This window comes from Pelodiscus sinensis, chromosome 1 (assembly GCF_052426305.1).
Source record: "Pelodiscus sinensis isolate ZL-2025 chromosome 1, ASM5242630v1, whole genome shotgun sequence".
NCBI lineage: Eukaryota > Metazoa > Chordata > Testudines > Trionychidae > Pelodiscus > Pelodiscus sinensis.
The window spans coordinates 317246608-317271268 of record NC_143052.1 but is presented as its reverse complement, the minus strand read 5'-3'; the positions used below and the strand labels follow the sequence as shown (position 1 = coordinate 317271268).

Sequence of the window (24661 nt, the reverse complement as noted above, 5' to 3'; positions counted from 1 at the left end):
GCCAAGATGAACAAGTTTTCTTCCTCCTCCTTAGGACACCCTTTTAGATACCTGAAAACTGCTATCATGTTCCCCCTCAATCTTCTCTTTTCTAAACTAAACAAACCTAATTCCTTCAGCCTTTCCTCATAGGTCATGTTCTCTAAACCTTTAATCATTCTTGTTGCTCTTCTCTGGACCCTCTCCAATTTCTCCACAGCTTTCTTGAAATGCGGTGCCCAGAACTGAACACAATACTCCAATTGAGGCCTAACCAGCACAGAGTAGAGCAGATGAATGACTTCTCGTGTCTTGCTCACAACACGTCTGTTAATGCATCTGTGACGGGGCAGGCACAGGGTCCGCGCCGCCCCGCACTGAGACGGGGAACCCGGGAGCAGGAGCCCCGGCCGAGACGGCCGTCGGCCCGCCGCTTTCCCCGGCGCCGGGCGATGACGTCACCGGAGGCGACGGGGAGAGCGCGGAGAGGGGCGGGGCCTGGAGTCACGGGACCACGCCGGCCCCGGCGTCCGCAGGGGAGCGGGCCGTCCAAAAGGCGCCTGACCATGGACCGGGGGAGAGGAGCGCTGGAGGCAGGACGGAGGAACCGAGCCCGTTGGGAGGCCCTGGGGAGGAGACGCGTGACCCGCGGCGGCTGAAGCCCCACCCAAGACAGGGGCTCCGGGTGAGTCTGTCCCCTTGCTGGGGGGGGAACGTGCCGAACAACCGGCCGGGAAGAAGTGACCCAGGGCGGGGCCGTGGTCCCCGCGAGTGGAGGGTTTGGGGGAACGTAACCCCCTCCACTGACTAGGGACTAGCGTCCCCGTCTTAGGGCCCTGGGTCGGGGCTCGGAGTGAGGGAGGGCCCGAGCCCCCTTCCCGGCGTCTGCGAGCCAATGCGGGCTCTGACATCCCACACGGTCGGTCGGGAGCTAGGATCGGACGGAGGGCCAGGAATCCGATCAGCTGGTTAGGACGAGGGTCACCCGAACTCGGGGTGACCACCAGGGCAACGGGTTACAGCATCCCAGAATCATGGTTACTTTTTTTGCAACAGCATCACACTGTAGTTGAGCGTGGCGGTTGCCCATTTGAGAAACATGTACAAGACTTAGCTTAGGACTGGGACACCTTTAGCTCTCCCTGACAAAAGAGGTTGATCCAAGCAGCAGTGAGATACACACACACACACACACACACACACACACACACCCCTCTAATTTCTTATTAAAGATAAAACTTTCATAAGAATAATCCCTACTCATTAGATACATTGCTTCCTCTTCCTATTCTCCCCAGTGTTGCCTGTGGGTGAGGCTAAGACAGAGACTAAAGGATAGAGAATTGGTTGTAGTGAATACAAAGAAGATTTTCCGTTGAAGCCACTGGCCACACACGCAACCTGCAGTTTTCCCTGGCTTTCTATCTGAGAGACTCATGCTGGATCCATCAAAGCACTTCAGTAAGTCCCAATAAAGACACTTGCATGCCTAAAGTTAACCATGAGCTCAAGAAATTTGCTGTATCATGGCCTAACTAAATGCAGCCTGTGATGTCCCCAGTCACCATGCAGGGTTTCCCAAAGTCTTAGCCTGAACATGAAGAGCAGAATCTGTAGCATGGACAGGACACTGGCATGCTCCATTCCCGCTCACAGCATGTTTATATGGGGCTGTGTAAATAATATAAAGAGTCCATATTTTCAACATCTACAAGTCAAACATTTCACTGTGGTATCTGGATATAAGATGATCCTTTTAAGACCTTGAAATACATTTGAGGAGGTGACCCAGGAGAAAGCTGGAACAAGATTTAATTTCTAAGATATATATGATTGTGATTGGAACAGATGTTGACAGGGCCACCAACAGGGAGGAGCAAAGGGGGAAGTTGCACCAGGGCCTGGTAATTTCAAAGGGCCCAGGGATTTGAGCTACTACTGCAGCAGCAACAGCAGCCATAGCCCTGGGCCCTTTAAATCACCACCAGAGCCCTATGTATTGAGATTCCGGTGGCACTGAGGCCTGGCCAAAAAAGGCTACCCCAAGTGCCACCCCTTTCACAAAGCCCCACCAGGGCCTGGAGTTGAGCCCCACCCGCATTGCCCAGATCTGGGCAAAGTCTGTGGCCAGTCCTGGATGCAGAAAAGAAAACACAGATGGAAAGATGAGAGGAATTTGTACAAAATGATTGATTTGAATGATGGGTCTTTATTTGGGAGAAGAATCTATGTATTTGATTTGTAGAGCTCAAAGAATATTTTTAAAATGTCTGTATCAAAGGTAATCAACTCCAGTTAGGGTCCATTATATATTTGCTGTGAGGAAGATGCTGTATTGGAGGGCTTGCACGAAAAGGAGAACATACTTGCAGAGGCGATGGTTTTGTCCGGGAAATATTTGTGTCCTGGGGATTCCCAACCTTCTTACTTAATGTTGCAGTAATGAAGCTGCATTTTAAACAGAACAAATTCATTTCTTAGCATCAGGAACTGATATTTCATGTTACAGGAAATATGCAACTTCTCCTATGTTTTTTTGGTACTCTCTAGTCCGGAACTCTTGGGACCTGACCAATTCTGAAGGAGAGAATTTTTTGGACCACAGGATGTCAATATTGTCTAGCAGCATTACCAACACTTCTACAGCTTACTGTGCTGCTAGAGGGCACTTAGGGGTAAATTAGAACTAAATAATAACACAGAACACTAAGAGATAGGACAGGTGGATGTAAACAAACTTTATGGGACCACAGGAAACTTGGCCACACACATGAAATGATGGATGAGAGAGTTCTGGATTAGAGAGGTTCAACCTGTATAGTAAATTATGTGCTGCCCTTGTAATGGAAAAACTTTCACATCAAGTAGGTACAAAGAGAGGTGCCTAAAATAACAAGTATCTACTAATTTGCTCACCTGTTTTAGCATACTCAGAGGTGGGCTCCCCAGCCAGCAAGCCAGTCTTTAGTCAGGTTCTTTGCATATTAGCCTGATCCTCAATAAGTAATGTAGGATGTAGCGTTGTGACTTGTCTCAGTAAAATGTTTTTAAAAACCCACAGTGACTTGCATGGTGACAAATGTCAGAAGGGTAGCCATTTTTGTCTGTCTATACAAAAGCAATGAGAAGTCCTGCGGTACCTTAAAAACTAACAGATTTATTTGGGCATAAGCTTTTGTAGTTGAAAAGCTCCTCGTTGTTTAATAAAAAAAATAGTGCCCCATCAGTGGTAGAGTAGGAGCAGGTTTCTTGACAATTGACAGAACTTTAGAAGCCAGAGCTGGAGAGCGAGCAACCTGTTTATAACAGTCCTGGAAGACCAGACTGAGACAGCAGCCACAACATTTAGGAGAGGGGCTCAATTTTGTTTGAAAATGTTTGTTTCTTAAACTTCTGGGGGATCTTTTCTTCCACGAGAAATTATGAAAATTCTACTTGTCATTCCAAAAATGGATTATTTTTCAGAATTTTGGAATTTTTTATAGAATGGAAACTTCTAATCTCTAATCAACCCCCATATTCACCAGAACAGAGTTTTAGATTTTGCAGAGCACCATACACTGTACAAGTCCTGTCTTTGGCACCAAACAAGGCCCAAAAGAAAAATCTATAGGCAAGAAAACCCTTGACTGCAAAATTCCCAGGTCAGATAATATAAAGGAAGACACTCAAACTTTATTTAAAGACTTCAAATGTTGGAAAAGTTTCCACGCACACTGATGACGTGTTTTAGTCATTAATTAGCCTCATTTAAAAATGTTAACAGCAAACTAAAAATTATTAATGAGAGCACAGTTTTGTCCCCCTTATTTTTTAGATTTAAATTATGATAAAGGAAGACATGCCAACAGCTCTAGGCACCCTGACACAGCATTATAAATATATACTACACCATTATTAAAATGAGCATTTCAACAGGCACTCAGCCAGACACATTACCCTAAGCCCAATTAAACAGGTTTCTATTGAAGCTTGGCTGGAAGATCACCATGTTTGGACTGTCTTGGACCATGGAGGTAAGTTTGTCAACCCTCCAAGAATTAAAGATCAATCTTTAATAAAGATGATGTCATAAGAGCTCCAGGAACAAGTCCAACTGAAATTAGCAACCCAACAAGGAGGGGAGCAAGTTCTGAGTTGTCGAGCCCTTTTACACAGAAAAGAGCAGTTCTGGTCCCAGGCCTCTCGGGGCTTTTTTTTGTATTAACCCAGACTTAATACCCCATCTGGAGACCAAGGTGTAGTGAATGCAAAAGCTGGAGTGCTGGTGTCATATGCTCCCAGCAAGACACCCCGCTCAGTGAGTCACTGCATTGTGCACTGGCTTCAGCCTGACTCATGCTGAGAGATCGCCCTGGGATTGTTTCAGACAGTTAGGATGGAAGAACTGGGCCCCCAGTTAGTTTCAGAGAAACCAACAACCCCTGTATAGCATATGTCATGTTTCACAGGGCCACGTTAGAGGGCAACCTGAGGGTTTCAACTGCAGCATCAACTGCAGGGGCTTTTGTGAAAACATGCAGCACACTGATGCAGCTCTTAAAACAAACTCTTCTTTACGGGAGATGAATGTTACAGGTGCATTCATTACTGCCTTTCTTTTTAGGAAATCTTTCCCTAGCTACAATGTTTTATTCTGTAGAATGAAAAAGGAGGTTGCTAAGTAGATTGCGAAGTCTGGGGTAAAGGGAATTCCACTCCCATAGGTTAAAGCCTGGGGAGGATAGCTAAGCAGTATCTGATACTTGAACACAGATACAAATCAGGAAAAGGCCTTTAATACACCTCAGGCCAACATTGCTACTGGTTTGAAAAATCACTAGTTTACAGTTAAAATTAGAACTGGTCAAAAATGTTTTGTCAAAAAAGGGACATCTTTCCATTTTCTCAATTAAAAATGATAACTAAAAAATTGATTTTCAGTCTCTCAGTGTTCCCCTTCCCCTCCTTTCTATATGCATCTTTTCTCATTTGCCACTGAAAAATCATGGGGGAATTAAAAAAAGATTAAGAGTTATTTTTTCCCCTCAAAAATGAATCCGATTTTTTTTAAATCTATGCACATTTTAATTTTCTAAATAAAAAAGGCATTTTGTCAGAATGATTGTTTACCAGATTTCAATCAGACCTACTTTAAAAATAGCAGTCTACACTTGACAAGCATTCTGTAAACTACGATACCCACATGAGGAAATGAGGAGACAGATTAACAGGGCCAAGCGTGTACCCAGAAGCCTCCTGCTACAGGACAAGCCCAAGAAAGAAACCAACAGACCACCACTGGCCATCACCTACAGTCCTCAGCTAAAACCTCTTCAACATATCATTAGTGATCTACAACCCATCCTGGACAATGATCCCTCGCTTTCACAGGCCTTGGGAGTCAGGCCAGTCCTCGCCCACAGACAACCCGCCAACCTGAAGCATATTCTCACCAGCAACTATACACCGCACCATAATAACTCTAACTCAGGAACCAATCCATGCAACAAACCTCAGTGCCAACTCTGCCCACATATATACGCCAGCAACACCATCACAGGACCTAACCAGATCAGCCATACTGTCACTGGTTCATTCTCCTGCACATCTACTAACGTAATAAACGTCATCATGTGCCAACAATGCCCCTCTGCTATATACATTGGCCAAACTGGACAGTCCCTACGTAAAAGAATAAATGGACACAAATCAGATATTAGGAATGGCAATATACGAAACCCTGTAGGGTTTTTTCAATCTCCCTGAACACACAATTGCAGATCTAAAGGTAGCCATCCTGCAGCAAAAATAATTCAAGACCAGACTTCAAAGAGAAACTTCTGAGCTACAGTTCATCTTCAAGTTGGACACAATCATCTCAGGATTAAACAAAGACTGTGAATGGCTAGCTAACTACAAAAGCAGCTTCTCCTCTCTTGGTATTCACACCTCCAGATAAGCTACTAGAAGTGGGCCTCATACTCCCTGATTGGATCCACCTCGTCATGTCTAGCCTGATTCTGGCCTGCATATTTATACCTCCCTCTGGAAATTTCCACAACATGCATCTGACGAAGTGGGTCTTTGCCCATGAAAGCTTATGCTCCGACACTTCAGTTAGTCTATAAGGTGCCACAGGATTCCTCACCACTTTTGCAGATTCAGACTAACACGGCTACCCCTCTGATACTCATGCACTTTACTAGCAGACAATATTGGAAGGTGGCAAGATGATAGGGAACAGCCAGCGTGGATTTGTAAAGAACAACTCATGTCAAACCAATTTGAAAGCTTTCTTTGATAGGATGAGTCTTGTGGATAAGAGAGAAGTGGTAGATGTGGTATACCTAGACTTTAGTAAGGCATTTGATACGGTCTCGCATGATATTCTTATCAATAAATTAGGCAAATACAACTTAGATGGGGCTACTATAAGGTGGGTACATAACTGGCTGGATAACCGTACTCAGAGAGTAGTTATTAATGGTTCACAATCCTGCTGGAAAGGCATAACAAGTGGGGTTCCACAGGGATCTGTATTGGTGCCGGCTCTCTTCAATACCTTCATCAACGATTTAGATATTGGCATAGAAAGTACGCTTATTAAGTTTGCAGATGATTCCAAGCTGGGAGGGGTTGCGACTGCTCTAGAGGATAGGGTCATAATTCAAAATGATCTGGACAAATTGGAGAAATGGTCTGAGGTAAACAGGATGAAGTTTAATAAAGACAAATGCAAAGTGCTCCACTTAGGAAGGAACAATCAGTTTCACGCATACAGAATGGGAAGCGACTGTCTAGGAAGGAGTACGGCAGAAGGGTATCTAGGGGTTATAGTGGACCACAAGCTGAACATGAGCCAGCAGTGTGATGCTGTTGCAAAGAAAGGAAACATGATTCTGGGATGCATGAACAGATGTGTTGTGAGCAATACACGAGAAGTCATTCTTCCACTCTACTCTGCACTGTTTAGGCCTCAGTTGGAGTATTGTGTCCAGTTCTCGGCACCGCATTTCAAAAAGGATGTGGAGAAATTAGAGAGGGTCCAGAGAAGAGCAACAAGAATGATGAAAGGTCTAGAGAACATGACCTATGAGGGAAGGCTGAAAGAATTGGGTTTGTTTAGTTTGGAAAAGAGAAGATTGAGGGGGGACATGATAGCAGTTTTCAGGTATCTAAAAGGGTGTCCTAAGGAGGAGGAAGAAAACTTGTTCATCTTGGCCTCTGAGGATAAAACAAGAAGCAATGGGCTTAAACTGCAGCAAGGGAGGTTTAGATTGGACATTAGGAAAAAGTTCCTAACTGTCAGGGTAGTCAAACACTGGAATAAATTGCCCAGGGAGGTTGTGGAATCTCCATCTGTGGAGATATTTAAGAGTAGGTTAGATAAATGTGTATCAGGGATGGTCTAGATAGTATTTGGTCCTGCCATGAGGGCAGGGGACTGGACTCGATGACCTCTCGAGGTCCCTTCCAGTCCTAGTAATCTATGATTCTATATAAAGTATGCTGAATGGATGTAATATTATTACAGTTGCTCAAACCAGTGAGCAAACACATTGCTTCATTCTGAACAAACTGCATGTACCAAAGCTGTTCATCTGAAAGCCACGTGAAGATATTAGACTGTGCAGCCAGAAGTACGTGTCTATTTTGCAAGGTCATGAACCATAGATTAAATAAATGCTGCATTGGAAAATCATGCAAGTGAAAAGCAATGACATATAACTGGTGTTTTGGTTGCCATGGTTGAGAATGGTCAAAATTGACACCAAAAACTTCTAGCCTAACTACCCCTCATTGCTGTGAGACTAAAGTATGGATCTGAAGGACACTGATAGTTGTTCCTGACATATTTTTTCCACCAATCCTAATCAATTTTCAGTTGACCTCAAACACACCTGCTAGCTCAGCAGCAAGGCTGTGTTCCCCTGAATATTTGTTGTCCTTCTCAATTTGTTCTTACTAGAAAGCTTGAGCTAAAGGAAGGTGTAAATTTGACTCTGACCCATAGGAGAAAATGTGGTATTAATCAGTTCCTCCTGAGGAGGTCCTTTTACAGGCCTTCTCAGCCCCTTTTGGTCAAGTAGTTTCTTAGCCCTACTTATTATTTTTTCTAGTGTGCCTTTGTTCAAATGTTTCATATGTATAATTATTCTTCACAGTCCATCTCACAGCACTATATGGAACGTTTTACTGCAATCTACATACTGTGATACATTAGCAGCATTCCAGTTCACCACTCAGGGCAAGATTGTACCTACTCCAACACAGCTGCATAGGGGAAAGGTAAAGATTTCTGCACGCTCACTAAGTGTTAGAACAGGAATGGGCAACCAGGAATGAGGGATGGGTCACAGGAGTGGCCCTCCTTCACCTCAGTGGTCTGCAGCAGCCTATGGCCCACTGGGGCTCCACCTCTGGCCCTGTGGACCCCCTGTATTTGTCCATCGCCCCCCCCCCCATGCACCTCTCTCAAACACTGGGGTACCAGAGCCCTGCACTTACCTGCTCCTCACCATCCCTCCCAGCACTTTTGGCCTGTGTCTAGACTGGCATGATTTTGCACAAAATCGTGCCGCCTCTCTACACTGGCCACGAGTATTTGCGCAAGAACACTGACTTTGTAATGTACAAAATCAGTGGTTCTTGTGCAAATACTCTGATGCTCCCACTCAGGGATAAGCCCTCTTGTGGAAGTATTCTTGCACAGGAGGGCCAGTGTAGACAGGTAACATCCATTTCTTGCATAAGAAAGCCCGATGGCTAAAATGGCCATCTGAGCTTTCTTGTGCAAGAGAGCGTCTACACTGGCATAGATGCTTTTGCACAAAAGCAAATCTTTTGCGCAAAGGCACATGCCAGTATAGATGTTTTCTTGCACAAATACTTTTAATGGAAAAACTTTTCTGTTGAAAGTATTGTGCAAAATCATACCAGTCTAGACGCAGCCTTGGAGTATGCAAACTGCCTGATTCGTGCTTCATCCCCTCGCCTACTCCCCCCCATTTACCAGAACTAGAATGCTGTGAACAGCTGATTCGTGATATTCCATATCTGGGAGAGAGGGGTAGGAGCGGGGATGGAACATGAATCAGATGATTCACATGCTCCAAAAGTGCTGGGAAGGAAGTGCAGGGCTCTGGTGCCCTGGTGCATCAGAGGTGTGTAGAGAAGGGCGGGGGGGGGGGGGGAAAGGGGGAGGGGCAGCCAGGAGGTTTGTGGGCTGCATGTGGAGCCCAGTAGATCCACTGCGTTAGAGTTACTAGGGTCTTAGTCCCAACTGCTGAGGGAAGCTCAAGAATTGCACTCCAGATGTTTTCCAATAGATACTTCAGTTGGAAAATGGCAGGAACTGGGCAAAGTTTTAGCCCCAAATCTTCCCTTAAACTAGTCTCTGGAGTTGGCTAGCTATAGTGTGTGTGTGTTTGGGAGGGCAGTAAGTAACACCTTGAAAAGGGCTGTTAGCAAGCCCCTTTGTCCCCGTGCACCTTGGATGCCCCCATACTCTAGTTTTTGCATAAAATACACCAGCTAGTTTTCAATCAGTAACTACGCTGAAGAATGATTACTGTTCCAAGGATATTTTTATGTTACAAATAGAGACCTTGGCATAGGCCTATTCATGATAATGTCTTTATTAATTATATGATATTCCAAACTGATAGTCTCTTCTCCCAAAGCTATAGTGAGGAAAAAGAAAGATGGAAAAAGACTTTTCAAAGAGCGCTGGGTGAGGAGTCTGCAGGGATTAGAGGCAAAAGAGATGCAGCAACAGAAGTGAGTAGATAGTATTATACACACACATATGTAACAGTCCTAACACTCATGAACATTCGTGGGAGGAAGGCATGTAAGTAATAGACCCATTGTCATTCTCTATAAACAAATGGGTATTTTTTAAATAATACTGGATGATACCTTCAGCTGGTTTGAATTTACTTAGCTCTGTAGAGAGCTACTACAGTAGATGGGTTGCATGGGACTATTATATTGCCATACTAATTTCAACCCCCAATATTTGATATTAATTTTAACTAGCCTTTTTCATATTTACTTTTTAAATGTTCTGAAATCCTCCAATTTTCTGTTGAAAAAAACCTGCAAAATGCAAGAACTGAGTTCCCAGTTAAGAAAAATTCTTAATTTTCATCATTGTTTATGGTAAATGTTAATCCTCCTTGAACACACAGAGAAAAATAAACTATTCTTCTATCCATAAATGAATTGAAGACCTTCTACATATCACATATATAGTAGGGAAGCTCCAACGCCAAAATATCAATTAAGTTCAGCTTAATGTTAGAGTACACGTAATGCAAGCAAGTGACCGGTTCACATTGAGAATAGCCTGATACTGCTCTTAGCCAAAGTACTTGCTCCATCAGCTTAAGTGGTAACGGCCAACATTTTAGAGCAGAAGGTTTTGTGTTTAATAACCATTATAAAGGTCCAATGAATAAGCAACCCCTTGTCAATAGAAGAAACCTAGCCATAAAAGTAACTAAACATTTAAAATGTCTTATCTTCAGAATGTAATTTCCAAATATAAATTTGCTTATGTAAAAATTATGAAACCAAGAGTGCAGAGTTAAAAACATGATAAACATTATTTATACTAAGACAGATAACAATAACAATGAAAGCGCATCCAATAGGTTTTTACACTTTCAAAATCGGGACTCTCTGGTCCGGCAACATCCATGGTCCGGCAGAGCCGCAGATGTTGCTGGACCAGAGAGTCCCAGAGGCAAAGAGCTGAAGCCAGCCAGGAGAATGCAGGGCTGGGAAGCTCTGGCTGGGCCAGCAGTGGCTGGGCCAGGTGGTGCCTGGGGAGCCCTGGTCCGGCCAGAGAACCCCCGGCCTCAGCAGGACCATGTGGTGAACAGGGAGCCCCCGCCCCGGGCAGGGAACCCCTGGTGTCAGCCAGGCCAAGCAGCAAATAGGGAGTCCCTGCCCCGCCTGGGGAACCCCTTGCAGCAGCAGGGCCAGGCGGCAGCACAGGCAGCCCCAGGGAAGCCAGGTCGGAGCAGGACTGGCCCCCGCAGCGGAGCTGGTGGCAGCCAGGCAGCACCAGCCAGGGAATCCCGGGAAACACCCAGTGGCAGCTGGCTGGGCAGCTGGGTGGCCCCAGCCAGAGAACTCCCCGATGTTGTCAGGGGCAGGTGGCCAGGGAGCCCCAGCCAGGGAACCCCTGGAATTCCCAGTGCAGTGAGGTTGGGGTGGCCAGGTAGCCCTGGCCAGAGAACCCCCAGCAGCAGCGAGGCAGGCAGCAGTAGGTGAGCCTTGGTCAGGGAGCCCTGGGGAATCCCAAACGGTAGCGAGGCTGTGGCATCTGAACAGGCTGGTGGTATCTAGGTGGCCCCGGCAGCAGAACCTGGGGAACTCCGGGTAGCAGCAAGAAGGAGCCCCAGTTTTGGAAGCCTGGGAGTGGGACAGCCAACATGGGAACACTGACCTCCCCTGGTCTGGCAAGCCGCCTGGTTTGGGACTGCTCAGGTCCTGACAGTGCCGGACCAAGAAGGTCCAACCTGTAGTTGCATGTTACATTTTCAGGAGTTGTGCGTGTGTTCCAGTCAACACCAAACAAACAGACTGGCAGACCACTGTTTCCATTGGACCAGAACAAATTGTGGCAGTATCAAGAAAATGCATCTGGGAGTTATGTCTACTGACTACTGTGAAATCCTTCTTCACAACTCAATAAGAAAATGAGCTAGTGGTATTGCCGCTGGGCTTTTTAGCCTGAAGATACCAGGAGAGGCATTCTAGGGGCAGAATTGGCAGAGCTCTACTTCATCACAGCAACCCTCAACTGACCATTTAATTTATCAGAGGAATAAATTAAAGCTTCATGAGACGTTGTCTAAGGGTATGGCTACATTAGCAACCCTAGTTCGAACTAGGGTGGCTAGTGCAGCCATACCCTAAGTTACATCAAGGCCCATGCCTGCCCTTAGTAATTGGCTCCCTGGTGCTTCCCATCACAAGAAGAAGGTGATCAGAGAGGGTGTGCAGTCCCTAATGGATGAAGGAGGTAACCTAGTGACAGAGGATGTGGGGAAAGCTGAAGTACTCAATTCTTTCTTTGCCTCTGTATTCACGGACAAGGTCGGCTCCTGGACTTCTGTGCTAAGTGACGCAAGATGGGAAGAAGATGGACAGCCCTTGGTGGGTAAAGAACAGGTTAGGAACTATTTAGAAAAGCTAAACGTACACAAATCCATGGGTCCAGACTTAATGCACCCGAGGGTACTGAGGGAGTTGGCAAATGTCATTGAGGAGCCTTTGGCCATTATCTTTGAAAAGTCGTGGAGATCGGGAGAAATCCCAGATGACTGGAAAAAGGCAAATGTAGTGCCCATCTTCAAAAAAGGGAAGAAGGACGATCCAGGGAACTATAGGCCGGTCAGTCTTACCTCGGTTCCCGGAAAAATCATGGAAGGGATCCTAAAGGAATCCATTTTGAGACACTTGGATGAGAGGAAAGTGATCAGGAATAGTCAGCATGGATTCACAAAGGGCAAGTCGTGCCTGACCAATCTGATTAGCTTCTATGATGAGGTAACTGGCTCGGTGGACATGGGAAAGTCAGTGGATGTTATATACCTTGACTTTAGCAAGGCTTTTGATACCGTCTCCCACAATATTCTTGCCAGCAAGTTAAGAGAATGTGGATTGGATAAATGGACGGTAAGATGGATAGAAAGATGGCTAGAAGGCCGGGCCCAGCGGGTAGTGATCAACGGTTCGATGTCAGGATGGCGGTCGGTTTCTAGTGGAGTGCCCCAAGGTTCGGTTCTAGGACCAGTTTTGTTCAATATCTTTATTAATGACCTGGATGAGGGGATAGATTGCACCCTCAGCAAGTTTGCAGATGACACTAAGCTGGGGGGAGAGGTAGATACGCTTAAGGGCAGAGATAGGATCCAGAGTGACTTAGACAAATTGGAGGATTGGGCCACTAGAAATCTCATGAGATTCAACAAAGACAAATGTAGAGTCCTGCACTTGGGACGGAAGAATCCCAAGCATAGTTACAGGCTGGGGACCAGCCAGTTAAGTTGTAGTTCTGCAGAAAAGGACCTGGGGGTTACAGTGGATGAGAAGCTAGATATGAGTCAACAGTGTGCCCTTGTAGCCAAGAAGGCTAATGGCATATTAGGATGCATTAAGAGGAGCATTGCCAGCAGATCCAGAGATGTCATTATTCCCCTTTATTCGGCTTTGGTGAGGCCACATCTGGAGTATTGTGTCCAGTTCTGGGCCCCCCACTACAAAAAGGATGCGGAAGCATTGGAGAGGGTCCAGCGGAGGGCAACCAAAATGATTAGGGGGCCGGAGCATATGACCTCCGAGGAGATGCTGAGGGACTTGGGTCTGTTTAGTCTGCAGAAGCGAAGAGTGAGGGGGGATTTGATAGCAGCCTTCAACTTCCTGAAGGGAGGTTCCAAAGAGGCTGGAGAGAGGCTGTTCTCAGTAGTGACAGATGGCAGAACAAGGAGCAATGGTCTCAAGTTGTGGTGGGAGAGGTCCAGATTGGATATTAGGAAAAACTATTTTACTAGAAGGGTAGTGAAGCATTGGAATGGGTTACCTAGGGAAGTAGTGGAGTCTCCATCCCTAGAGGTATTTAAGTCTCGGCTTGACAAAGCCCTGGCCGGGTTGATTTAGATGGGATTGGTCCTGCCTACAGCGGGGGGCTGGACTTGACGACCTTCTGGGGTCTCTTCCAGTTCTAGGATTCTATAAGGGGATGGTTGGATGAAATAACATGATCTTGGTAACTAATTGACCATTCATTATCAGTTGGAAATAGGTCAATGGAGGGATGATAGGAGTTGCTCTAGGGAACTTTCTGGGTGTCTGGCTGGTGAGTCTTGCCCACATGCTCAGGGTTTAGCTGATCGCCATATTTGGGGTCGGGAAGGAATTTTCCTCCAGGGTAGATTGGCAGAGGCCCTGGAGGTTTTTCGCCTTACTCTGTAGCATTGGGCACAGATTACAGCTGAAGGACTCTCTGCATGTTGGGTCCTTCAAAGTATTTGAATGCTTCAATATCTTTGATATAGGTGAGAGGATTATTCTAAGAGGGGTGGTTGAGATTCTGTGGCCTGCACTGTGCAGGGGGTCAGACTAGATGATCATAATGGTCCCTTCTGACCTTAAAGTCTATGAGTCTATGAGAATCCTCACCCCTTTCTTACTCATTGGCAGAGGAGACAATCACACCCTCTATATTTATATAGCCCTTAGTGCAATGGGGACCAAATCCTAAGTAGGAACTCTGGCACTATTATACAGACAAATGGAATACAGCTTGAACTTGACACTCTAAGCTTAGAGGCAGCAAAGGCCAAAGGAATCAGTAGCTGATGGATCATCATTTCATGACTACTGCTATAATTCTTCACTAAAGAAAGAGAAATACTGAATTCAGCTCTAGGGAGATTAAGTCTGCGTAATTTCTTATGCCTATGCTAATATGTAGCTCCAAAATTCTAATGGGCAATAAGAAAGAAAGAAAGAAAGAAAGAAAGACACAGAATATCTATCTGTTTTCAGCAAGCCAAACATTCTGCAAGCTCTCTGCACATGTAAATACAAAATATTGTGATAGAGCCCTTACAAGAAGTTAGTTTCTGCAATCAGCCTTTCCTCTTTTTATTTTAGGAAGCATTTTTTTCTTTCCTGGCCCTAAAAGCCCATACATTTGATAGGGATGAAAGATGTGGTTAGTGCTGTGACATCCGGTCCTTAGGTTGATTGCTAAAATGAAACTTGTATTAGATCATCAAATGCATCTGGTGAGAACTGAAAACTGGAGCACAAGGCCCAGAATACAGAATATCCCCTTTCTGTCATTTTCCCTTTCACTGGTCATTTTGCAAAGTCATTGTTATCACTCAATTCAGAAAACACAAGACTGTTAAAACACAGTCTCTAATCTGTAGTCAGAAAGAGAGGAGGGGAGAGGACAAACCATGGGCCAGAGCAGACAAACAACCGCATACAAAGGAATCCAATGCATCAGGGAAGGGCAGACAAATAAGCAGTGGCAAATTTTTAAAGTGCTTGTACACAAATGCTAGGAGTCTGATTACTAAGATGGGTGAACTAGAGTATCTCGTATTAAATGAGGAGACTGACATAATAGACATCACTGAAACCTGGTGGAATGAGGAAAATCTGTGGGACACAATCATACTGGGATATAAAATAGATAGAAAGGATAGAGCAGGCCGAGTGGGTGGCGGAGTGGTACTGTATGTGAAAGATAATGTAGAATCAAACGAAATAAAAATATTAAGTGAATCAACATGTTCAATAGAATCGCTATGGATAGTAATTCCATGCTCCAATAATAAGAAATTAGCAGTAGGGATATATTACCGACCACCTGACCAGGACAGCGATACTGACATTGAAATGCTAAGGGAGATTAGAGAGGCTACCAAAATAAAGAACTCTATAATAATGGGGGATTTTAATTACCCCCATATTGACTGGATACATGTCACCTCAGGAAGAGAGGTGGAGATAAAATTTCTCAATGGCTTAAATGACTGCTTCTTGGAGCAGCTGGTGCAGGAACACACAAGGGGAGAGGCAATTCTCAGTTTAGTCCTGAGTGGAGTGCAGGATCAGGTCCAGGATATAACCGTTACCGGACCGCTTGGGAATAGTGACCATAATATAATAACATTCAACATTCCTGTGGTGGAAAGAACACCTCAGCAGTCCAGCATCCTGGCATTTAATTTCAAAAAGGGGAATTACACAAAAATGAGGAGGTTAGTGAAACAGAAATTAAAAGGCACAGAGACTAGAGCCAAATCCCTGAAAGCTGCATGGAAACTTTTTAAAGACACCATAATAGAGGCCCAACTTAAATGTATACCCCAAATTAAAAAACATAGCAAGAGACCTAAAAAAGAGTCACTGCGGCTTAACCACCATGTAAAAGAAGCAGTGAGGGACAAAAAGGTATCTTTTAAGAAGTGGAAGTCCAGTCCTAGTGAGATAAATAGAAGAGAACATAAACACTGTCAAATCAAGTGTAAAAATGTAATAAGAAAAGCAAAAAAAGATTTTGAGGAACAGCTAGCCAAAAACTCAAAAAGAAATAACAAAATGTTTTTTAAGTACATTAGAAGCAGGAAGCCTGCTAAAAAACCTGAGGGTCCCCTACATGATCGAGCTATAAAAGGATCAATCAAGGACGATAAAGTCATTGCGAAGAAACTAAATGATTTCTTTGCTTCAGTCTTTACAGCTGAGGACGTTGGGGAGATTCCTGAATCTGCACTGTCCTTTGTGGGTGATGAATCGGAGGAACTGTCCCGGATTGCAGTGTCTTTAGAGGAGGTTTTGGAACAAATAGAAAAACTTAATGTTAACAAATCTCCGGGACCGGATGCCATTCATCCAAGGGTTCTAAAAGAACTCAAATGGGAAATTGCTGAGCTATTATCTGTGGTTTGTAACCTATCCTTTAAATCGGCTTCCGTACCTAATGTCTGGAAGGTAGCCAACATGACACCAATATTTAAAAAGGGCTCTAGAGGCGATCCTGACAATTACAGACCGGTAAGTCTAACTTCAGTACCGGGCAAATTAGTAGAAACAATAGTAAAGAATAAAATTGAGAAGCATGTAGAAGAACATAATTTGTTGGACAAAAGTCAACATGGCTTCTGTAAAGGGAAATCCTGTCTTACTAATCTGTTAGGGTACGTCTACACTACAACGTTAATTCAAACTAAGCTAATTCGAACTAACGGATCCAGACTAAAAAACTAGTTCGAATTAGCATTTTGCTAATTTGAACTAGCATGTCCACATTAAGTGGACCCTGAACCGGGCTTAAGGATGGCCGGAAGCAGTGCTGGCAGGGCATCAGAGGAGGAATTAGAGTGTGGAGATGCTTTCTCAGGCTAGCCGAGGGCTGTGCTTAAAGGGTCCCTACCCTCACCCCGGACAGACAGTTCTCAGGAGTGCCCCGCTTGCAGAGCAGTCCTGGCTTGGATTGCGTGGACTACCCACACTGGGCACATCACAGCACTCGGCCATCAGACCGGCTGCACTTGCCGCAGGCTGCCATCTGGGGAGAGGGGGCAATTGGGGGGCTGCAGGAGAGCTTCTACCCCCAGAAGCCCGCAGAGCCAGCCCAGTCCTCCCCATCGGGGGCTCGTGCCCCATTCCTCCCTCACCTCCTTCCACTTACCCCTCCCTAGCCCCTCTTCTTGATGTACAAAATAAAGGACACGTGTCTTCCAAAATGGAATCTGTCTTTATTGAACAAAAGTGGGGGAGACCAGGAAAAGGAGGTGGGAGAGGGGAAGAGAGAGGGTGGGAGAGGGGAGGGCAACTACAATGATGAGGGGTTTGGAACAAGTCCCATATGAAAAGAAGCTAAAGAGACTGGGACTTTTCAGCTTAGAAAAGAGGAGAAGGAGGGGGGACAGGATAGAGGTCTCTAAAAGCAGGAGTGGGGTGGAGAGGGTGCATACAGAAAAGTTCTTCATTAGTTCCCATACTAGAAGGACTAGAGGACACCAACGGAAAGGAATGGGTAGCAGGCTTCAAACTAGTAACACAAAGTTGTTCTTCACAAAGCAGAGTCAACCTGTGGAACTCCTTGCTCCAGGAGGCTGTGAAGGCTAGAACTAGAACAGAGTTTAAAGAGAAGTGAGATAAGTGTCTTTCTGCCTGTTCTCCAAGGCTACAAGTGAGCTCTTGTTTGTATGGATGGATGTTTTTAAGTCAGATGTTTATAACTCAGGGATTGCCTGAACACAGCCTGGTGACATCAGGTAACAGTCTGTCATGGATTACATCCATACACACAGTGATGAAAAATATATTCATTACAAATGTAAAGGAAAATTAATGTATAGGAAAACTTGAGTATTGAAATTTCTCTGGTATTTTGCCATTCATTGATCTTTCTAGTCAAACAGGGCTTGTTCCCTAATAGTTATGGAAGAATGCAAATAATGAAGTCACAGGGAAACAAAATGGGCCATGTTGCAAAGGCTGGGGAAAAGCTGGGGATGATCGGCGAATATCCTGCTTCCTGTATTAAACATTAATGCAGAGATCCAAACATAACTAAAGTGCAGTTGTTCCTGGTTTGTGGTCAGGGAAAAATAATGGTGAATCATCTTCAGAACCAACAGATGACATAAAGATGGCCCATGGTGAGTAGATTACAAGCCAGCACAGCCGCGCAGCGCGGTCTGCACATGCGCAGTGTGCCGAACCGCACAGCTGGCGAGCGGGACTCGCTGCCACTTGGTGAGTCCCTGTTTATGGGCCTCACTGTAACATTCATTTTCCTCACAGACACAGTACAGGAGCAGAAGCTCAATAGAATGTGTCATATAGCAACATGCCTTACCTTACCTGGTGCCTTCTATGGGTACGTCTAAACTACATGCCTCCGTCGACGGAGGCATGTAGATTAGCCAGATCGGCAGAGGGAAATGAAGCCGCGATTAAAATAATCGCGGCTTCATTTAAATTTAAATGGCTGCCCCGCTCTGCCGATCAGCTGTTTGTCGGCAGATCGGGGCAGTCTAGACGCGCCGCGCCGACAAAGAAGCCTTTGTTAAGTCCGGTGCGGAGGGTGTCGAATTTTAGCATGAATGCCAGTTCAGAGGATTCCCTTTCAAGTGCAGATTTGAATGTCTTCTGAAGTAGGATGCAGGTTAGCAGGTCATTGAGACTGTGTCCTTTCTGGTTGAAATGACAAGAAACTGTTTTCTCTTTGTGATCTTGTCTGATATCTGTTTTGTGGGCATTAATCCTTTGGCGAAGTGTCTGAGATGTTTGTCCAATGTACATAGCAGACGGACACTTTCGGCACATGATAGCATAGATTATATTTCTGGATGCGCAGGAATATGTGTTCTTGATCTTATAACTCACTTGGTTAGGTCCAATAATGGTATCAGCAGAATGAATATGTGGACAAAGCTGGCAACGGGGTTTGTTGCAAGGGAAGGTACCAGGGTTGGTATTAGTGTGCTATGTCCTGTGGTGGTTGGTAAGAATCATCTTGAGGTTAGGTGGTTGTCTATAGGAGACTATGGGTCTGTCTCCCAGAGCCTCTTTGAGTATGGTATCCTGTTCCAATATAGGCTGTAGTTTATTGATAATGTGTTGGACAGGTTTAAGTTGGCATTCAAATCTGCACTTGAAAGGGAATCCTCTGAACTGGCATTCATGCTAAAATTCGACACCCTCCGCACCGGACTTAACAAAGACCCCAACTATCTTACACATTACAAAGATAGCTTCCCCAATTATCACCTCTAATACTATTAACTCACAGACATTTCCCCTTCCCCACCTCTAATATCATTAACTCACTGGCATTCACCTTCCTTCTTCCCCCCCCCCCCTCCACATCCTCCTTCTGTTCTGTAATGTGATTTGTCCTTTTCATGTGTGTTCATTTTCTTAAATTGTATCCTTTGGTATATATGGTTGTGACTGTTTTCTTCCATTATTTGATCTGAGGAAGTGGGTCTGGCCCACGAAAGCTCATCATCTAATAAACCATCTTGTTAGTCTTTAAAGTGCTACATTGTCCTATAAAGACTAAGAAAATGCTTGCAACTTTTAAAATATGCCAGTTACTTGCTGTTTGATGCACAAAGCTATTTTTAAAAAATTCCAGTATGTAATAGGTACTTTCCAGGCAGAAAAGAAAGAATCATCCCTGCTCCAAACAGCTAACAGTCTAAGCTTAGGTTGGTGGACAAATAGACATTGAATTATAGATTCTTTACCATTCCTGCCAATCCTTTTTTGTGTGGCTATTCTTTCTGCTTCCAAATCAAATTTAATACAACAAAAATTGCTTTCCAGAAAAAAAAAATCTTATATAACGCTGGTATGGGTCTGTCACCATGAAATAAAGAGATTAGATGTCCATGTAGATCAGGGTCTTGCCTTGATCTGGCCCCAAGGCTCAGGGTTCCCATCTTCCTTTTTTTTTTTTTTTTTTTTTTTTTTTTTTTGCTTCTCTCTTGTGTGTAGTTCCCAGCTGGCTTTTCTGTGGGTCTGGGAATGGAGATTATAACTGAAATATTCGTACTACTGAACAAAACAATATGGTTGTTCTTTCCAAAATGTACAACTGAGCACAGACCAGTGTAACTTTGAAAATTTACTAGACAGAAGAAAAATGCTGCTTTTAATCATCTTAATGCACATGAACAAGCACAGAAACAATTTCCTTGCCTTCTCATTTTCTTAAATTTTTCCCCTTTATTGTTTTAGTCCTAAACATTTTTCATGGCACTAGACTGTATTTTTTTTGGGGGGGGGGTGGTTTTGGGGTTTTTTTTTTGTCCCTTTTGCTGCCTGATTGGTCAGTTTCAGTTCCAAATGAGGTCTGGGGTTTGACTGGTAAGTTTGTAATTCTGGTGTTTGTAACTCTGAGGTTCTACTGTATTTCTAATTGTTAGATAGCTAGAAATGGGCATATCTGCTGAAAGAATGTGAGTTTGAGAAGACAGCTGTCTGAAAGCAGCAGTCCTTTCCCTCCCTGAGAATCCTTTGGTGTACAGTGAAAGTCAGTGTTAAGTTAATTTTTTTCCCCCAACATTACTATGAGGTGGTTTACACTAGAATATTAGATCAGTTTAACTTCTTCAGACAGAGGTGTGAAGAATCCACACTTCTGAGTGGAGTGAGGTGACAGAACTAGCTACTGCCTCATGGGAGGGCGGATCACCTACTTTGGCACGGTAATCCCTTTGGTTGGCATAAGTAGTATCTACACTTACCTGCTACAACGGGTCTCCTGCAGTGGTGCCACTATAGTTTAAATGTAGACAAACGATTTAAAAGTGCCTCCACACTCATCTGTTCTGTCAATCTGTCCAGTCAAAGCAATATTCACTTCCTTACTTCCCAAAATACATTTTTACCATCTTTAACACCAGTTACCACTGCAAAACCAATGCAGATATGGGAGAGTCTAATGTGGCTGCCCTGGCTCATCCACTTCTAATGGAGCAGTTAATTAAGTTTCCTGTGCATGTGCTTAGCTTTTCCTTCCCAGCTCCAATAAAGACAATGAGCTTCTGTGGGTGTAACTGAACACACATATTGAAAACAATGGTATTGAATAAGTGTAGCAGAGTTATCATCAGACCTGCAAAGTCTTTATTACTGGAGACAATGAGCAAACTAGAAAGAACATAACCTGAGTTCCTATTCCAGGATAGAATTTGTATGGATGGCAATTAGGAAATAATATATGTACTCATAATTGGCATAAAACCGACATGAAAAACTTTTATTATTAACAACAGCATCCCAGTAATGCCTAGAGACCCCAGATAAGATCAGAGACTCATTCAAATAGGAATTGTGCAAGTATGGAAACTACACCTCGCCTGAGGAACTTTCAATCTAAATAGATCAGCGGAAGTGAGGGAGAAAAGAAGCAATCTGATCCCTATTTTACAAATGAGGAACTGAGGCAGAGTCATTTAAGTAACTTAGTCTAGGTCACACAGGAACTTTGTAGCAAACCCAGGCATCAAACCCGGAAGGCCAGGAACAATGATTTAACCACATGCTCAGACTTCTTAGGTAGATTCACCATACTGAAAAAATGACCCCTCCCACGTCATTTATTTTAAACATAGATTTTGTTCAGTTCCATAAAATCTATGTGGGTTCTTGAAAGTCATGAGCTTCCAAAGGCTACTTCTACACTGTTCGTTTTTTGCAGAAAAGGAAATGCAAGTGAAGTGCTCATTAGTAAATCTTGCACTCTCATTTGCACATTCTCTTCCAATCCTTTTTGTGGAAGAGGTTTTTGAAAAAAAAACAAAAAACCCCACAGTGAATAGGAATAAGGGTTCTTGCGCAAAAGGTTTTTTTTTTTTCCAAAAAATGGCCCCATTTACACTGCATTTTTTCCATAAAAACCTCTTCCGCATATGCAAATGAGAGCGTAAGATTTGCTAATGCACACTTCATTTGCATTTCCACTTCTGCAAAAAACGAATAGTGTAGACGTAGCCAAAAGGAAGCTTAAAAACCTGTTAAAAAGGGAAGAATCCTATGCACTGGGGTTATAATAGTGGAGATGTTTGCAACAAAGGGAGACAGTTTACATAGAAGCTGAAGTTAACCTATGGAATTCACTCTTGCAAGAAATAAGTCTGATCACAGACTTCTCCCCACTTGCAGCAAGAAATGCAAACTCATTTATTTGACTGAGCTGCTTGTGACAGATGCAATAATCACAAACAACAAAAAACCCATAAGCCAACTAAACATTTTCTCCTAAAAAAAAGAAAGAAACATTTTGCATACTGTGATAAGGATTAGAAAAACAAACAGAGTAATGAATAAGTGGCACCCAGTGTGAAGTTAATGCATGGGAAATCTTGTGGGGGTTGCCTCTGCTGAAATAAACTTGGTTAAGAATAGTTAGAGAGCACAAAAGCAAAAGTGAGTAAAAAAATTAACAGAATAAGTTCTTCATTTCAGGCTATGGAGGAAGTTCTGAAAATGAGTCACTTTAAACAGGACTCTTGAGTTAAACAGTACTTCAGCCTCTGCTTCAAATATTGCCAGCGCCTGCCTTTAAATATGGGACATTTGAGCCTACCGTAGGTGTTCAAGTAAAGTTCCTGCACCAGGGTTTTTCTAACTAACCTGACAGGTGTAAAAGGCGTGGTCAGGTAGAAAGTACTACCACTCCTTTCCTAAACTATCACTACACAAATCCCAACTGCAGGAATCAAATTTTCCCCCTTTAACATGGAAACTCAGGTCATTCAAGTAGCAGACTGGCAACCGTCCTCCACAGCACCTCAGAGCTATTCAGAGCACACAGGCAGGCGTAAGGGCAGGCAGCCCAGAATGAAGCACTAATAGAGCCAATAGCAGCCTCTGTCCTCATCAGGTCTGGGGTACAGGTTGGAGGCAGTGTCTTACAATCACCTGTATGTAACTGCCTCTCTGTCCATGCCTGCGTACTAACCAGACAAGTGGATCTCTCCTGGTGGTGCAGAGGTGAGCCCTTCCTCTTCAGTTTTCACAGCCAGAGAATGCACTCTCCTGGTCAACGAGAGGACCACATGTACTTTGTCCCCGGGGGCTGTGGAGCAAGTTCTTCAGCTGTCACCTAGGACTTTGTGTGGAAATGCTGGGGGAGAAGGACCCACTAGCAGTCCTTCTGGGATTTGGCTTCACATTGTGCCTTTCACAAGGAACCCATTCTGGAAACCATTCAGCATCTAGTTTAAAGCTAGTTTTTGCCCTCCTCTTATGAGGCCGTGCAAGAGACAGTAAGACCCTGTCTACTCTCAAATGGCCATGGAAAGGGCCACACAGAATGGCAGCCTCTATGCTGAGGGAAGTGCAAGGGCTAATGCAAAGATGATTTCCCCACAAACCTCAGGGAAAAATTCAGCAGAGGTGGGATAGGGAGAAAGTGAACTCATGCTTCCCTCCTCCCTGCATGTACCAGCAAATAAAGCCTACAGTACAGGGCAAAGAGGCTGCACCCTTTAAAGGGGTACGGTGCATCAGTGCTGCGTCTGAAGTAGTGCAGCTTCATTTGGCACCTAGTGTGTATAAGACCTGCTCCAAAGCTTACTGAAGACAATGGAAGTTTTTCTGTTTACTTCAGTGAACTTTGGAGCAGGCCTATAAAATGGACGAGCCTCATTTCAGGAAAGATCATAAGCATTCAATGAGTCTACTCTACCATTACTTAATTGTACGGGGTCCTAACTTACCACTTACCAGGCCCAAAGATGGAATGAAGACCAAACTGAGGGACACAAAAATATTATTCATGTAGAACACTTACAATGTTGTGAGATTACTGTAATCAGCTCTACATCTAATCTCCCTCTTATGACTCTGCATTTGTAATCTTCGTCATCTCCAGCAATAAAAGTGGAAGGACAGAAAATTTGCCATTTGATGGGTATAAAGGCGAGATTGGAAGGTGAATGACAATTTGGCTCCGTGTAAAACTTCCAGCAGGCTCAGAATGTAGGAGCAGACTCTGAATATAATCTTCATAAATGGTCAATTTTTCATAAATAAAAATGTGAACTGTAGCTTTTCCTGGTGAATTTAATAAATGCAGATATGAAAAATATATTTGTCAGACTGAATACTCAGACAGCATAGCAAAAAGGATTGAACGTCTTAGCTATCAAAAGTCTTGTAATAACAGATGTACAGTATAATAAAGTTCACAAGTGGGCTAACAGAAACGTTTCTCATGATTTCATGACTTTTTATGGCAATTCTTTCTTCTGAGCATCAGCCAATACACTTGAGTCACTCTTGAACTCTTCATTAAGGACAGGGTCAAGTGTTGCCTAAAATACATGTATTCAGAACTTGTCTCAGTTCTCTCATCCAACACAATGACCAGTGAATATTCAACAGTGAATCACTAGATTCTACTTCACTTTTTCACATATCTGAAGAAGATTAAAAACACTGAATGACAAAATATAGAATGTATTGTATCAGAAATTATACATAGTTCCTAGTGCAATGGGGAAATGCTGATAGGCACTTTTGCCTACAGCACTAAAATTCCCTGCTCAGTCAGTGGGACTATTCAACAAGCATTGTTTCTCATAGAATGATTACTTACCAGCATAAAGATCCTAGGTATGAAGCTTTAGATGGCAAG

General features: G+C 43.9%; 1 long non-coding RNA gene across 1 annotated transcript in view; it reads left to right on the top strand.

The window, feature by feature from the left end:
* Positions 1 to 205: 205 nt before the first annotated feature.
* The window catches only part of LOC149525892 (uncharacterized), a 28910-nt gene continuing 4454 nt past the window's right edge, over positions 206 to 24661 (top strand). Inside the window, exons 1-2 of the long non-coding RNA XR_016348901.1 lie at positions 206 to 664; positions 1278 to 1440. This is a non-coding gene — a long non-coding RNA (uncharacterized LOC149525892). The remainder of the gene's footprint in view (positions 665 to 1277; positions 1441 to 24661) is intronic.